Raw genomic sequence first — 18282 nt, forward strand, 5'->3', positions numbered from 1 at the left:
AATACTTCAGTCCAGTGAGGATCACATACAACATCCATAAAATTGAAATATATATAAAAACAGATTAAAACAAATTATAAACAGTCACAAAATTCCAAAAACATAAAACACAACGTATCCATAAGCCTCTTTAAAAAATAATGCCTTTAACTGCTTCCTGAGCACACAGATGTCAACTTTGCTTCTGAGCTGTACAGGGATAGAATTCCATAGAGCTGGAGCAGCCCATGAAAAGGCCCTAGCACATGTTGCAACTCACTTGAATTCTCTAGCAGGGGGTAACTCAAACAGATTGGCACTCTCTGAATGTAATGATCTTATTGACACATACCAGGATAGCTTTATCTTTAAAACACAAGAATCTTCTACATACAGTAGATTATGAACCTCACTCAGCAATCTGAATTTCATCCTACATTTAACTGGAAGTCAATGCAATTGTTGCAGAATGGGACTTATATGGTCCCAGCAAGGCGTATATGAGCTGCAGCATTCTGAATTAGTTTGGTAGCTTTAATCATCTTGTCAGAAAGACTCAGAGTGGCACAATAATCTATGTGACCAAGCACTAAAGATTGTAGTACCATCCTAAACATTGATGGAGGTAAGTAAAAACATAGAGGCCTTAGCATTTTTAGTTTGAAAAAAAATACTTTAGATAAATGCTTCAAATGAGGCTTCATTGTCTTTTTAGACATGCAAAGTCAACTCTATAGAAAAAGCCGGTGTGTTGACATGCATGTGAAGCAAGAAGGGTGTGGCAAGCAATATTCCCTCTAATTTTTGAAAGGTTATATGTGCAAACATTTTCTTTTTGTGCAACTTTTTATAAGCTGAGATCAAATTTGTACAGTATAAGCACATATAATGCAAATAATATTGGGATTTCTTGTGTGCACTATGTTTTGCTGTGTGCGCGGGATTCACGATCTGGGTGCATGCGCACAGCTCAGAGGAAATAGCTTAGAGGGAACATGGAAGACCACTTCCATGATCTCTGGTGGAGATAGCCATATTGTCGCTTTAAAAATGGTGAGAGATTGCTTTAAAATTAAACAGTTTAAAAGTTCATTCCTGACACTATTTTCATGTTCCATTCCAATGGGATATGAAAGTATCAAAGGAAAGAAGGTGACTTTTTGCTTGGTTCCATTGATTCTCCAAGAAAATAAAAAGAAAATGGACATTTTTTTCTCCCCTAGAAGGTAAAGCAAAATTGCTTACCTTGTAATAGGTGTTATCCCAGGACAGCAGGATGTAGTCCTCACATATGGGTGACATCAGTAATGGAGCCCTATGTACGGAAAACTTCTCTCAAAGTTTCTATGAAACTTTTGAATGGCACTGGAGTGCCTACTGAGCATGCCCAGCGTGCTATGATATTCCCTGCCACAGGGGTCTCCCTTTAGTCTTGGTTTGTAGCAATAGCGTTAGCCAAAAATAAAATAATAAAACGTATCTGACCCAACTCCGCGGGGTGGCGGGTGGGTTTCGTGAGGACTACATCCTGCTGTCCTGGGATAACACCTATTACAAGGTAAGCAATTTTGCTTTATCCCAGGACAAGCAGGATGCTAGTCCTCACATATGGGTGATTAGCAAGCTAAGGCTGATTCATTTTGTGCTGAAATGACCGTAAGGTATTGTTATTGAAATGAATCAGTCGAAATCACAGCAGGTTGGATGTAGAAGGAGTTGGGATTACACTGGAAACAAGTTTTTTAAGACGGATTGTCCATAGGCTGAATCTTGTCTTCCCTCTTTGTCTAAGCAGTAGTGAGCTGCAAAGGTGTGAAGAGAACTCCATGTTGCTGCTTTACAAATGTCCAGAATAGGTACAGAGTGAAGGTGTGCTACTGAAGTTGACATCGCTCTGACTGAGTGTGCTTTTACTCGCCCTTGAAGAGTAAGGCCTGCTTTGTCATAACAAAATTGTATGCAATCTGCTAGCCAGTTTGACAGAGTATGCTTACCCACTGCTTTACCTGGCTTGTTTGGATCATAGGATACAAACAGTTGACTGGATTTTCTTTGGGCTGTAGTGCGGTTTAAATAGAAGGAGAGCGCACGCTTACAGTCCAAGGTATGTAGGGCTCTTTCACCTTGATGGGAATGAGGCCTAGGAAAGAATGTAGGTAAAACTATTGATTGATTTAAGTGAAATTCCGTAACAATCTTAGGAAGGAACTTTGGATGCGTCCTGAGGACTACTCTGTCATGTAAGAACTTTGTAAAAGGCTCGTATGTGACTAGTGCTTGCAATTCACTGACCCTTCTGGCCGAAGTGATGGCTATGAGAAATACCGTTTTCCAAGTAAGGTATTTAAGGTCACAGGTACTTATGGGTTCAAAGGGAGAACGCATAAGCCTAGTGAGTACTACATTTAGATCCCATTGTATACTCGGGGAATGAATTGGAGGTTTAATGTGAGTTAGGCCTCTCATGAATTTACTGACGAGAGGCTGTGTCGAGATAGGAGCGTCGTCCAGCTTATTATGGTAAGCTGAGATTGCACTTAAGTGTACCCGTACCGATGATGTCTTAAGACCAGAGTCTGAAAGATGGTAAAGGTAATCTAGTAGTGATGTAGTGGGGCAAGTGAAAGGATCTAAATCTTTTTGAGTGCACCACAGCGTAAACCGTTTCCATTTGTAGGAATAATTCTTTCTAGTGGAAGGTTTACGTGCAGCTATAAGTACTTGAGATATAGCGGATGGAAGGTTGAATTGCTGTAATATTAAGCTTTCAACATCCATGCTGTCAGGGACAGGGATTGAAGGTTGGGATGGCGCAACTGACCCTGTTCCTGAGTTATGAGATTGGGAGCTACTCCCAGGCGAATTGGATCCCTGACTGATAGATCCAGTAGTGTGGTGAACCATACTTGTCGAGGCCAATATGGGGCTATGAGTATCATAGTCCCCTTGTCCTGATTTAGCTTCACTAGAGTCTTGGTTATGAGCGGTATCGGAGGATACGCGTATAACAGGCCTGAGCTCCAATGGCGAGCAAATGCGTCCCTTGGTTGGCTGTTCAGCTGTCGGAGCAGAGAGCAGTAATTGTTCACCTTGTAGTTGAGCTGGGATGCAAAGAGATCTATTGTCGGTTGTCCCCAGCGCTGGAAGATCTTGGATGCTACTGATGGATCCAAGGACCATTCGTGAGGTTGGAACTGACGACTGAGGCGATCCGCTACTGTGTTGTGGATGCCCGCTAGGTAGGTGGCCCGTAAAAGAATTGCATGTGTCAGGGCCCAGTCCCAGATTTGTGCTGCTTCTTGACAAAGGAGGTATGAACCTGTCCCTCCTTGTTTGTTGATGTACCACATTGCTACTGTGTTGTCCGTCTGGATTAAGACAGTCTTGTGTGATAGGCAGTCTTTGAATGCATGCAGCGCATAACGTATAGCTCGAAGCTCTAGGAAGTTTATCTGAAAAGTAGCTTCGAGTCGTGTCCACTTGCCCTGTGTCTTTAGATGACCAATATGTGCTCCCCAGCCTAAGGTGGATGCATCTGTAGTCAACGTCACTTGTGGTACTGGCTGCTGAAAAGGTAGACCTTTGAGCAGGTTGGGCATTAGCGTCCACCAGAGTAGTGCGGCTTTTAGCTCTGGTGTGATATAAACAGGAGTGGACATTGGTTGAGTGGCTTGTATCCACTGTGTTTTGAGTGTCCATTGTAGAAGTCGCATGGTTAGTCTGGCCATGGGAGTTACATGAACCGTAGAAGCCATGTGTCCTAGAAGTATGAGGCACTGGTGAGCCGTCACCTTGAATCGGTTGCGGAGCTGGTGAGTTAAGAGGACAAGTGTCTGAGCACGGTCTTTTGGTAGAAAAGCGGTCGCTAGCGTAGTGTTTAGCTCTGCACCTATAAACTGTAGTAGATGAGTTGGTGAGAGATGGGATTTCTGGTAATTGATGAGAAATCCCAAGGAATGAAGGACTTGGATGGTGAGCTTGAGGGACGCGACGGCACCTTCTTTTGAATGACTTCTGATGAGCCAATCGTCCAGATAAGGAAACACGTGCACCTTTTGCTTGTGGAGGTGTGCCACTGCTGCAGCCATGCATTTTGTGAATACTCTGGGTGCTGATGCTAGTCCGAATGGCAGCACCCTGTATTGAAAATGCTGATCTAGTACCTGAAACCGCAGGTACTGGCGATGCGGAGGGTAGATGGGGATGTGAGCGTAGGCATCTTGAAGATCCAGAGAGCAGAGCCAATCTCCCCTTTGAAGAAGAGGTAGAATGGAGCCTAGGGATACCATTCTGAATTTTTCTTTCTTGAGAAATTTGTTGAGGTTTCTGAGGTCTAGGATAGGACGAAGGCCTCCTGTTTTCTTTGGAATGAGGAAATATCGGGAGTAGAATCCTCTGCCCTTCTGAGGACCAGGAACTGGTTCTATGGCCCTGATTCTCAGAAGGGTGGATAATTCTGTTTGAAGAATTATGGTGTGTTGATTTATTGAATGGGAGTGAAGTGGTGGATTCTCCATAGGGATAGTTGAGAAATCCAACCTGTAACCGTGGGTCGTGATGGATAACACCCACTGGTCGGTGGTGATGGAGGCCCAATTGCTGAGAAAATGTTGAATGCGGCCTCCTACAGGTGTTTCGGGGAACGGATTTATGCTGCTGCTCTCTGGGGTTGTTCAGAAACCAGACGTGGCCGTTGTTTGTGGAGGCGGCTGAGGCCTCTGCTGCCTTTGCCTAGGCTGTTGACGCTGTGTTGGACGGCTAGGCCTCTGTCTACCTGCTGGGGGGTAGTATCTTCGTTGGCGATAATAAGGCCTTCGAGTGTCTCTTCTCGGAAATTTTCGGGAAGAGGCCTGTGACTCCTGAGGCTGAGACGACAATTGTTTCAAAGTCTCTGAATGATCCTTAAGGGTCGCTACCGCTTCCTTTATTTTATCCCCGAAGAGATTATCTCCCAAGCATGGTAGATCAGAAAGATGATCCTGGACTTCTGGGCGAAGATCCGATGCTTTTAGCCATGCCCATCTTCGTGCAGCTATAGCTGATGCGGACAACCTTGCTGCTGTCTCGAAACAGTCGTAAGTGGCCCTGACTTCGTGTTTCCCCGAGTCAAGGCCTTTATGTACCAACGCTTGAAATGCCTCTTGGTATTGATCCGGTAAGGTCAGAGAAAGCTCCTGTACTTGCTTCCAAAGGTTTCTTTGGTATTGGTTCATATATAGCTGGTAAGCTGTAATCTTGGATACCAGCATGGAACCCTGGAAAACTTTCCTGCCTAGGTTGTCTAACAACCTACTATCCTTCCCCGGCGGCACTGAAGCATGGGATTTCTGTCTCTTCGCCTTCTTTTGGGCGGACTCTACCACCACTGACTGGTGGGGCAGTTGTGGCCTTTGGAATCCCGGTGTTGGCTGCACTAAGTAAGTGGCCTCAGCTCTCTTATTGACCGGGGAGACCGAGCTTGGATGCTCCCAGATTCTTTGTTGAAGTTCCTGTAAGACTTCATGCACTGGGATTGCTAACATCTCCTTTGGTGGGTCTACGAACTGTAAGACTTCCAAAGTCTTCTGTCTTTGATCCACCTCTGTCTGTATAGGGAATGGGATGGTATCCGCCATTTCCCTAACAAAGTTCGTGAAGGAGAGATCCTCTGGTGGAGATGGCTCCGAGAATAAATCTTCTTCTGAAGAGTATTCTGAATGAGAATCATCTGATTCCTGCTGAGGCTTAGGATAAGGTGCTGATGGTCCTACCGGTGAATGTGGCCTAGGGGGCCTAGGCACCCCTGAAGGGCCTGGAAGTGGATCCTGAGGTGATTGTCCTGTCAGGATTCCCAGAAGTGTGTCCAGCTTGTTAAAAACTGGATGCAAAATGGGGACATCCTCCCGAGGAACCGGTGTTGGCATCGGTCTTCCAGGTGAGGGCACCGGCATGGGCATCGGCACCGAGGACGGAATCGGAGGAGGCGTACGAGGTAACGGTGAAGTCACCGGGGTTGGAATCGATGTCGGTTCCCGCGGCATCGTCGATGACCCCGGAATCGTTAGTGCAGAAATGGGCATCGATGGTTGTGGAATCGGCATCGATGGCGGTCTTGCGTCTCGCAGAGCCTGTTGCACCGCTTGACGAATGAGTATGTCAAGTTCCACACGCACAGCTGGTGAAAACAGAGCAGCTGTGGTGGGAGGCGGTGTTGGCGATGCCGATTCCTCCTCAGAGCCCTGAGGAGGTTCGGAACCTGGCACCGATATCGGTGGGGATCGCCCATCAGTAGGCCTTGGAGCCTCTGCTTCCGTCCGGGTTTTCTTCGCAGGGGAGGCCGTACCTGTGGTTGTGTCTCCGGACACCGACTCCCGCCGTCGTCGATGTCGATGGCGATGCTTCTCAGGCTGTTTGTCGTTTCCTGTCGATGATGCTTTCGATGAAATCGACGGCGATTGAGTGGAAGCGTCCCCCGCAGCCGGAAGTTTCTTTTTTAGTAGTAACTGTCGAACTGAAGCCGATGGCGAGGACTGGGCCGAAGTCGACGGTCTTGGCAGCCGCTGTACTGAAAAAAGCTGCTCCATCCTTTCAGCCCTCAGTTTTCGGCCTTTCGTGGTCATTTCAGCACAGAATGAACACGCTTGGATGTTGTGATCCTTGCCGAGGCAAAGAACACACTCTCCATGCGGATCAGTAATAGACATTGTTCTATTACAATTCGGGCATTTTTTGAACCCGGAGGCCATGGCGCCGGACAGCTGTCGACGGCGAACCCGAAATTTATCGTTCCCAGCCGGGAATCGAAAGAGAAAAAAGTTACCAGCCGGTAACAAATGGGAAAAACCCCTCGATGGACAAAAATTAGTTGAAATTTTCCGAATTTTTTAGAGATGAATTTTCACCTCAGACTCCAATAAAACCGCGAGGCTAACCGCCTTGCGGAAAAAAGAAGACTAAAGGGAGACCCCTGTGGCAGGGAATATCATAGCACGCTGGGCATGCTCAGTAGGCACTCCAGTGCCATTCAAAAGTTTCATAGAAACTTTGAGAAAAGTTTTCCGTACATAGGGCTCCATTACTGATGTCACCCATATGTGAGGACTAGCATCCTGCTTGTCCTGGGATAATAGGAGTTATGCACCAAAAAGCCCAAATTACCCTGAATAAACCCTGTCATGATGGTGGATATTTGAGAGGAAAAAAAACCAATGTTAATAGCTATTTATCTGAGCTCAAAACGTGGCGTGATTTTCTATAAAGAAACAGAAAGGAAACAGATCGCATGACAACCAATTACAGTGACCTAAAGCAGTTACTATGTGTGCTCTATTTAAATAGCTCCTTACTTTTAGGAGCAGATTTTCCAGACCAGTTTACCTCTTTTACAAAAACTCATCCATGTCCAACATTTTTCACATTTACAGCATATATCAAACTATTTTAGGCGACATAATCGAAAGATGTTCAGTGCTCAATAGCCGGATAAGTAGGACTTATCTGGTTATCTAGCAGGCCACTGATACAGCATGACTTGGAGATTCTTAGGAGAATAAAAGTTGAGGGAAAGAGGCTGCAGTTCTCCAGTCCTCACTGCAGATGATGTGTTAAGAAAATATCATCAAGCACATTGTAAAGATTCCCCATCTAGAAAAATGCTCAAAAACAAGAAATCTTTCATTCATCAGAGACAGACAAACACACAAACACCCCTCCACCTGACAGGAAAGGTAAACATCTTTTTTTTTTTTACTTGAATAAAAAGGCTTCTTTAATACTTTTTTTTTTTTTTTTACCAGGTATTGTACAACCTTATTTGTCTAAAATAATGCCTGAGCAAATGACCTTGGTAGCCTCAAAAGCTTGCATTTTAGATTTTAGAATATTCATTAGTCTAATAAAAAAACATCATCAACTCTAGCCAACTAGTTGGTTGATTTTTTTTAAATTTTCTTTGATTTGAAAACCCTTATTAATTCTGCAAGTTTATCTTAGAAATGCAAGAACAAGGCTCCTAAAACACCAGTTTTTCTCCATCATTCTCTTTTCTGTCTCTCCTGCCTGTCTTGGCTTCATCTCTGCCTTCAGTGTCTTCATGCATGAAGCTCAAAATCCTTGTTCTTAAGCTCCCTCCTGATAGTTGTTGGATTTTTTTTTTTTTTTTAATCAAATTTTTACATTACATACAAACATCCACTTGTTATAGAAATTATACAATGTAGATGAAAATATATATCTCACTAATGTGTTAAACATATTCTAACTACAAAAAAACAACTTAATACTGCATTTGTATTAAAATAAAGGAAATAACAAAGAGAAGCCCTCTGAAAATCGAGTGTACTTTTGCTTCGAAAGAAATTATTTAAGTAAAAAAAAATACAGGCAGCCTAAGAGGATTCTACACACTATCTTACTTATTTGCCTGACAAACATATAGAGAATCTTAGGAGTGAGAGTCTAGAAAAGATCTCAATTGAAGTGGATCAAAGTATCCATAATTTTGTCCTTGAAACTTTGTACAAACTTTATAAAAGCTTCCAGCTTTGCCCAAATTGTGGACAAAGTTATTTCTGATGTCATTTGCAATGCAGTATTCAAAAAAGACATTTCTTGTCTCTCACCTCCTCTCTCTATTGCCACGCCGGCTCCCATTTCCATGCTCGGATTTCCAAGCGCCTCAGCGAGTCTCAGTCTCTCCCTTCCACCATCCACATCAGACTGAATCCCTGCTTTATGTTCCATGCTGGTAAGCTCCAACGATGTTAGTCTCTGCTGTTCTGCTCCTTACCCTCATCGGGTTACCCCGGTTGGGTTCGCAGCATTTTCTTCTTGTCTGACTCCTTTGGGACATGGAGGAGCTGGCCTGTCAGGGCAGCCGGGGCTCAGAGATGTTTCCGGGGTCAGAGGGGAGAGCTCACGCTCTATTGCCCTCCCCTCAGCGACCAGCTCTCTCAGCATGGAGTGTGCAGCAGCCGCAAAGAAGCTACCAATGAGAAGTTGATTGAATTCCTACGGAGTGGAGGTAAGTTCCACTCCTCTACCTTCGCTTTCCTTTTAGTGTGTGGCATCTCGAAGGGAAAAGATTTTATTCAGGCAATAGGTTCAGGATTCGGGAGCTTCACAACAGCATGTCCGCTCCGGCAGCCATCTTCAGAGCCCCCCCTCCTGATAATTGTACTCTTATTCTTGCCTGTCACACTCTGCCCAGGCTCATTCTCACTAATCTCATCCTGACCTATCACCCATGTTCACTCATCCCCTTTCTGTACTCTGTCCCTATAATTTCCCAGCTTCAAGACCCACTTCTTCCATAAAGCTTTTCACCTATTTGCCAGAACCTTCCGATATTTGGAGTTAGCCATTTAACCAATGCGACTAACTCTGTTTGGCCCATAGGGCTGTCCTAAAGTTAGCTGGTTTGACATAACCAGCTAACTTTAAGATAGCCAGGGATATTCAGTGGCTGACTATCCCTGTTAAGTTAGCTGGATAGCTATATCCAGCTAACTTAACTAGCCGCTCCACAGCTGAATATCGACCTCATAATAATTAAACACCCACAGTAGCATCCCAAGATCTTCTCACTAACCTCTCATTTCTACAATCATCCCAAATTCAGCATTCATAGAACTAAAATACTCATGCTCAACCAGAACAATCTGTTTTAACATCCTTTCCTCATGAACTTTCTAAACAGAATAATTGTTGGATCAACCACATCTTTACTGATGTGTGGTAGGCCAAATAATCATCCTGTCATCTAATCTCCTGCAGGAAGTAGTTCCACAAAATGGTTGTTACTATAGAAAACATTGTCCCCTAGTCGTCCGAAATTTTTTCTGGAAGGAGTGTAAGTTCCAAAGTAAAATATAAGCAGATAGCTTCTCAGTTAAAAACTGCATAGTTTTAAAAGACAGCTTTTGCAGAGGGCTTTAATAGGCAACCAGTGTAGTTTCATGAGAAGTGGCAAGACATGATGCCTACATTCTAAACCTCCCAGAATCCTGGCTGCCTCAGTCTACACTAATTGCAGTCTTTTTAACACCAAGGAAGGCTGACAAACCAAATTACAATAAATCCAAATGTGACATATCAGTGCGTGAACCACTGATGCCAGATTCATAGACAGATAAGGGCAAAGCTAGTGCACCATATGTAAAAGGTTGATTGAAACAGTGAAGAAATTTGCCTATCACACTAAGTTCTGAATCCAATCTGATTCCTAGATTACGTACTGAAGTCTGAATAATTGATAGACCATTAATCATGGCTCAAAAATCTGGGTGTGGCTTTATCTTCCCAACCCATAGAGCTCTTTACGTACTGGCATTCCACTTCATCTTGTTTATCCCAAGTCACTGTAATATTGTTGCAGTCCCCTACTGGATGAAAGCCTGTTGCTGCATTATTTTCTCTGTAAACTGATAAGATTTCCCAACGATTGTCGGTATATAAAAAGCTTATATAAATAAAAAATAAATAAATAAAGATCTGGATATCATCTACAAAGCAATGAAATTTCAGTCCTGATAGTATTATACAGAGGTGCCAGAAAAATATTAAACAAACAGGGAATCGGGTTTGAACCCTATGGCCCCACATAGTAATTTCCAAGGAGCAGAGTCATATTGATCCATCACAATCTGCTGAGATCTTCCTTGACAAAAGGAAATAAATCATTTCAGAACTGTTTCCTGGATTCCTACCACCCTCAACAAGTCATCCAACAATTGGTAGTTGGCCATGTTGAACTCAGAAGTCAAACTGAGGACAATCACTATCATCTCCAATACTTTTTTCCAGCTTATAAATCAGGGCAGTGGCTGCAGCTTGGGACAAGTACTAGAGGACAGAGGAGTCTGGACTCGTTGTTCTTGCATATAACTTTCATTATTTTCAAGGCAAAATAAGATCTGCTTACTTTGAACAGTTTTTAGAACAAAAATGCAGCAGCTGCACATAAGCAGTTTTAACATAGTCCGTGCTTCCTTCTCTTCTCTGGAGCTTGCTTATTTATCCCTCTGATCAAGGAAATGCCCTGAGACTAAGATTTCCTTCAGGTTTGTGCCTTATGGTGGACCTGGTCAGATACCTGGAGCCATTGTAGTTGGTGATTTGATAATCAGGAAGGTAGATAGCTGGATGGCTGGTAGACGTGAGGATGATATGGTAATGTGCCTGCCTTATGTGAAGATGGTGAACCTCATGCATCACATAGATAGGATTTAGATACTACTGTGGAAGAGCTGTCTGCCTTGGTATATGTGGGTATCAGTGACACAGGAAAGTGCAGGAGAGAGGATCTGGAAGCCAAATTTAAGATTTTAGGTAGAAAGTTGAAATCCAGAACTTCCAGGGTAGCATTCTCTGAAATGCTCGCTGTTCCACATGCAGGTCCCCAGAGGCAGGCAGAGCCCTAGAGTCTCAATGTGTGGATGAGACAATGGTGCAGGGAAGAGGGTTTCAGGTTTGCTAGGAGCTGGGCATTATTTTGGGGAAGGGGGAGCCTTTTTCCTGAAGTATGGGCTCCACCTTAACCAGAGTGGAACCAGGCTGCTGGCATTAACCTTTAAAAAGAAGATAGCACAGCTTTTAAACTGTATGATGGGGGAAAGCAGACAGTCACTCAGAAACGCATGATTCAGAATGATGTACACCTTTGAAAGCTACTAAGAGAATAGGGAAATTAGGGCATCTTAGTAGAGAGGCTGCAATAAATGCTAAATGGACAAAATGCCTTTAAGTAAAGAGAAGATAGAACAGAAAGATTCCAAATCACCCACCAGCCGATAAGCAGGTTATTAACACAAACAAAAGACATACCGTACTTTGAAATGTCTGTATACAAATGCTAGGTCTAAAAAACAAGATGAGAGAATTAGAGTGTTTAGCCCTGGATGAAGAGGTTGATATAATTGGCATCAAAGAAGGACAACCAATGGGACACTGATTCCAGGGTACAAACTATATCAAAACGATAGGATGGATCACATTGGTGCAGGGGTGACACTATATATTAGATAGGGCATTGAGTCAAACATTTTACAAGAAACAAACCTCAACATTAAATCTTTATGGATAGAAATTCCAGGTGAAAATGGGAATGAAATAGCAGTGGGGGAATATACTCTCCACCTGGCCAGAATGGACAGACAGACAATGAAATACTACAAGACATTAGGGACATAACAAAATCAGCAGCATAATAGTAATGGGTGATTTCAATTACCCCAGTATTGATTGGGTGAATGTCACATCAGGACATTCTGGAGAAGTAAAGATCCTAGATGAAATAAATGACTGCTTCATGGAGCAGCTGGAACAAGAACCAACAAGAGGGGAAACTCTTTTAGACCTAGTCCTTAGTGGAACACAGGACTTGGTGCAAGAGGAAACAGTGTTGGGGTCCCATGACAAAAGTGATCACAACATGATAAAATTTGACCTGGAAAGAGGACAGAAAATAAATCTACTGCGACAGGATTTAACTTTCAAAAAGGTAACTATGATAAAATAAGGAAAATGGTTAGGAAAAAACTTCAAGGAGCAGCTGCAAAGGTTAAAAGTTTTGTTAGGATTTTACCTGCTACTCAGCCTCATCCTATCCTGTTGACTTCTGCAATAATGCCTCTGAGCTCTGCGTCCAGCCATCGGCACCATCTCCTCACTGCCGGCCTTACTATGCCTGTGGTACAGCATCCTAGCCTCCAGGAGCCCTCAGTGAGCTTGGCCACCTACCTTGCCAAGCTCCTCCTCCCTGCCTCCACCACACCCACATTCCAGCCCTACATAACCCTGCCTTACCAAATCCAAAATGCTGTTGCATCGAGTTGTCCTTAGCTCCTTTCTTAGCCACTGTTGCCTTGAAGTCTACCAAGGCCTATTCTTTCCTTGCTTTGCCTTGGGGCCTCTGGGCCTTCTCACTTCTTGCCTTGCCTTGTGGCCTAAGATCCTTCTTGCTCCTTGCCCTGCCTTGTGGTCTCCAGGCCTTCTCACTCTTTGTCGTGCCTTTGGCTTCCGGGCCTTCTCTCTACTTGCCCTTCTTTGTGGCCTAAGGGCCTTCTTGCTCCTTTCTCTGCCTTGTGACCTACCTAGGCCTTACCTTGTCCTCTAGCCTATCTAGACTTCTCTTTGCCTTGCCCCCTCAGGGTCTTACCTTGCCTAGACGTTATGGGCTTCCTGTACCGCTGCCTTCAGGTCTTTATATTTCTTGTTCCGTGTTGTCCTTGTCTCAGCCTGTTCTATCTTGTCTTCGTCCAGTCCTTGCCTGCACTTAAGCCTCAGTTCTAATCCTTGCCTGTACTAGAGCCTCAGTTCCATTCGTTGCCTGTACTCAAGCCTCAGTTCCAGTCCTTGCCTGCACTCAAGTTCCAGCTTCAGTCCTTGCCTACATTCTGTTCCTGTTCATGCTCCAGCCTTACCAACCTGTCCAAGTCTTGCTCCAACTTAGCCTGTCTGTCCAAGCCTTGCTCCAGCCTCACCATAATGTATTGCCACTGCAGGTACTGTCTCTCAAAACCCAAGGGCTCAATCTGTGGGGGAAGGGGCTGGCTAGGCAGAAGACCGGCTCAAACCTTGCCCTGTAGTCCTGTGCCACTCCTAATGTGGTGTTCCCTGCATCCAGCCAGGACCCAAGTCTTGATAAGTTTACATCAGGCATGGAGGTTGTTTAAAAATACCATCTTAGAAGCCCAGACCAAATGTATTCCATGCATTAGAAAAGGTGGAAGGAAAGCTAAATGACTACTGGCATGGTTAAAAGGTGAGGTAAGAGAGGCTATAATAGCTAAAAGAACATCTTTCAAGAAATGGAAAAGGGATCTAAATGAAGAAAACAGGAAACAGCACAAGCAGTGGAAAGTTAGAAGGATAGCATTGATAAGGAAGGCAAAGACAGAATTTGAAAAGAAGCTTGCCATGGAAGCAAACACTCATAATAAAATGTTTTTCAGGTACATTTGAAGTAGAAAGCCTGCAAAGGAGTCAGTTGGACTATTAGATTTTCAAGGGGTAAAAGGGGCACTTAAAGCCATAGCAGCGAGACTAAAAATGAATTCTTTGTTTCACTGAGAAAGATGTAAGATAGATACCCATGCCAGAAAAGATATTCAAAGATAATGATTCAGCAAAGCTGAATCAAAGTTCAGTGTACCTGGAGGATGTATTAGGGCAAATTGACAAACTAAAAAGTAGCAAATCACCTGCACTAGATGGTAAACAACCCAGCGTGCTGAAAGAACTGAAAAATGAAATTGCAGACCCTCTATTAGTAATTTGTAAACTATCATTAAAATTGTCTATGGCACCTGAAAATCTCAGGGTGGCCAATATAATGCCAATTTTTAAAAAGGGATCCAGGGGTGATCCAGGAAACTACAGACCAGTGAGTCTGATGTTTGTTCCAGACAAAATGTTAGAAACTATCATAAAGAACAAAATTGCTGAACATACAAATAGTCAAGGTTTAATGGGACAAAGCCAACATGGAATTAGCCACCAATCTGCTATATTATTTGAGGGCATAAATAAACATGTGGATAAAGGTGAGGTAGCTGATACAGTGTATCTGGATTTCCAGAAAGCATTTGACAAAGTCCCTCATGAGAGACTTCTAGGAAATAAAAACATCATGGGATGGTGGAGTAGTGTCCTACTGTGGATGGAGAATTGGTTAAACAATAGAAAACAGAGAGTAGGGCTAAATGGTAAATTGTTCCAATACAGAAAGGTGAATAGTGGCGTGCCCCAGGGATCTGTTCTGGGACCACTGCTTTTTTAAATACATTTATATATTTATAAATGACCTAGAAATGGGAACGAGTGAGGTGATCAAATTATTATGATTGGGCAGTGGTCCGGTGTAGTGAACACCACCTGCAGGAGTGACTCCAGAATGGAGAGAAACAGGGTTTGCAGGAGAGCCTCTGATAAGGGCTGGGGAGGAATCTGGTGCAGGCAGGAGTGTGTAGAACTGGGTGCTGGCTGGAACCTGTGGAGCTGAGTACTGGCTGGCAAGGAGTCTGGTGCTGGCTGAAACCTGCAGTGCTGGGAGCTGGCTGGAGGGAGTCGGATGTAGGTTGAAGGAATCTCTGCTACAGGGTGCGTGGAGGTAAGGGTGAACTTGATACACAGGAGCAGCATGGAGGTATGTGTGGAGGTGAATGTAGGAAAGCGTGGTCTGAACACTGAAACTGGGTGCAGGTATGGGTAGAATCAGGATAGCATGTAGGTAAGTGTGATATTGACTGTAAGTAAGTGTGAACTGGAATAGGAGAATCCGGGGAAGCAAGACTGACAATGAATAGACAGATAAACCAGGACAATACTAACACTGAACATAAAACACAAAAGCCCGAAGGCAGCAATCAAGGAGGCGTGACACAATGTCCGAAGACAGAAAGGCAGGCAAGCCAGGACACAGAGCCCGAAGGCAGCAGGGTAAGACAGAATGCCAGAAGGCCACACAGAATGCCCGAAGGCAACACAGAGATACGCAGGAGGCTAGAGCAGGGAGCCCAAGCGAGCTCGATGCCGAAGCACTGAAGGATTGGGTAAGCAGGGTTATAAAGGAAGTCCAGGACATAGAGCAGATAAGTAGGATGGATTGGGCCAGCCAGGAGAGCATGCTCGTGAGGGACCTCTGGTGGTGAGGTGGCTGCAAAGCAGCCATAGTCGTAACACAAATTTGCTGATAATACAAACTTATTCAAAGTTGTTAAATCACATGAGGATTGTAAGAAATTGCAAGACCTTGCAAAACTGGTAGACTGGGTATGCAACTGGAAAATAAAATTTAATGTGGACAAATGCAAAGTGATGCACTTATGCGCATGTTATAAAATCCAATGCCACGTGCATCCGATTTTGCATCAGCAAACACATGTGCGCGCGGGTGCCCCACTCGTGCGCACGGGGGGGGGGGGGGGGGATTTTTTTTTAAATAGGCATGGTGACGTGATCCAACTGGGAGGGAACTTTCCTATCCTCCTACCTTTTTCCCCTCTCCTCCCTAACTAATACCTACTTAGCTTTTTTGTTTGTTTGTTTTTAAACTTACCTGCTCCTGGTCAGCTCCCGCCCCTTTCACATAGCCCAGCACTTCCGTGCGTATCAGGGGATACACGCATGGCCAGACCATTTTGTAAAATGCATGCAGTGCGCACATGGCCCAGCCACGCACACATCCCCCAGTTTTTGTGCTCGCGGGCTTTTTAAAATTTGGCCCTCCGGGAACAGTAAGTCAAATAATAGCTACACAATGCAAGGTTCCATATTAGGAGTCACTATTCCAGAAAAGGATCATTGTTGATAATACATTGAAATATTCTGCTCAGTGTGCACCAGCAGCCAAGAAAGCAAACAGAATGCTATGAATTATTAGGAAAAGAATGGAGAATAAAACAGAGAATATCATAATGCCTCTGTATCGCTCCATGGTACAACCTAATCATGAATATTTTGTATAGTTCCGGTCACCACATCTCAAAATAAATATAGCAGAATTAGAAAAGGTACAGAGAAAGATAACCAAAATGATAAAGGGGATGGAATGAGTCCCTTACGAGGAAAGGGTAAAGAGGTTAGGACTCTTCAACTTGGAAAAGAGATGGCTGAGGGGAGATATGATAGAGGTTTATAAAATAATGAGTGGAACAAGTAAACGTTTACACTTTCAAAAAGTACAAAGACTAGGGGACACACAATGAAGTTACTTAAAACTAATAAGAGAGAAAACAAATTTTGTTAACACATAATTGAGTTCTGGAATTCGTTGCCAGAAGATGAGTGAAAGCTGTTAGTGTAGCTGCATTAAAAAAAAGGTTTGGATAAGTTCCTGGAGGAAAAGTCCATAAACGATTATTAAGGTGGAGTTGCAGAAATCCACTTCTTATCCCTGGGATAGGCAGCATGGTATCTATCTACCCCTTCAGATCCTGTCAGGTACCTGAGATCTGGATTAGCCACTGTTGGAAGCAGGATACTGGGCTTGATGGACCTTTGGTCATCAATAAAAGACACGAGTAGAGTCTCTATATTAAAATTAGTCTTAAATCCCAACTGTTTTTTATCTAATAAAGAGCAATCTTAAAGAAAATCCATCAATTGCTGCACTACTATTTTCTCTAACAACTTGCCTAAAAAAGGTAAATTGGAAACAAGTTTAAAATGATCTTTTCAGTCAGAATTATATGTTGGTTTCTTAAATAAAGACCTAAAAGCCACCTATTTTAATACCTCTAGTAAAAAAAAAAACAAAAAAAACAACCTTCTTACAGGGATTTAGTCTCTATTTGCCCCAATCTTGTAATCAGACCTTTCTTAGAAGCTTTCACCAGTGCTGAGGGGCAGTGATCAAACTCACAAAAAATTACTCTAGTCTTTTTTAAGAACATCATCAGTTGATCCCTTGTCATTAGAGCAAAGCAATCTCAACTCAAATCTTCAGAAACTTTTAACTGCTCCCATATCCTCCCTCCCAATCCTTTCAACAGGAATTATCACTCCAGGATCATCACACATTCCTCCCTCTTCTGAACCTCAGCCAAATAAACCCCCTTCTTTTCCATCCCTTGAGAAGTCAGTCAACAAGAAATCAACCATACCAAGGTCAATTACCTTCCTATCTTTCGCAGCAGGGGTAAGCAACACCAGTTCATGAAGTCTGATTTTCGGGATATTCACAATAAATATACATGCGCACAAATATATCTCATGCATATTCACTGTGGCCATCCTGAAAACCTGACCTGTTTGTGGTACTTGAGGACCAGAGTTGCCTACCCGTGGTGTGATGACCTTTCCACATGATTGCTCCCAATTTCCTGGCTGCAGCTATTACCTTTTCTTTGATTTTAAAATCGTGGAAGCAGGTGACTATGTCCCTGGGTAAATTCCCTCAAGAAGCCCCTAAGAACCTATGAGCTTGATCCAATGTCACCCGAAGAGTTTCAGCATCAGGAGGCTCTTGATCCAATATAATTGTAAAAATATTATCACACAAAAAAAAAAAAATCTGCATACTCAGCCCCCTCAGAGACTCCTCTAAAACGCAGGTTGGCCCTCCTGGATTGATCTTCCAGATCCTCTAACCGAGCATTTAACTCTGACAGAGAGAGCCAACTTGTTGTATGCTGACTGATACCTAAGCAAGTCAGCAGCCTGATCCTCAATTCGTGTCTCAGCCTCCTCCACTCTATGTTCTAACTTCGTCAGATCTGCTTTCAATTCAGTGACAGTACTCACGATTTCCAGCTTCATCGTTAACACATCGCCTTTCAGCTCTGCAAACTATTGCTGGAACTCCAAACGGAAGGGGCTCCGCCC

General features: G+C 43.6%; 1 protein-coding gene across 2 annotated transcripts in view; it reads right to left on the reverse strand.

Annotated features, from left to right (window-relative positions):
- The window catches only part of DMGDH (dimethylglycine dehydrogenase), a 214800-nt gene that overhangs the window by 174588 nt on the left and 21930 nt on the right, over positions 1–18282 (reverse strand). The gene's annotated exons all lie outside the window — the stretch shown is intronic.

This window comes from Rhinatrema bivittatum, chromosome 1 (assembly GCF_901001135.1).
Source record: "Rhinatrema bivittatum chromosome 1, aRhiBiv1.1, whole genome shotgun sequence".
Classification (NCBI taxonomy): domain Eukaryota; kingdom Metazoa; phylum Chordata; class Amphibia; order Gymnophiona; family Rhinatrematidae; genus Rhinatrema; species Rhinatrema bivittatum.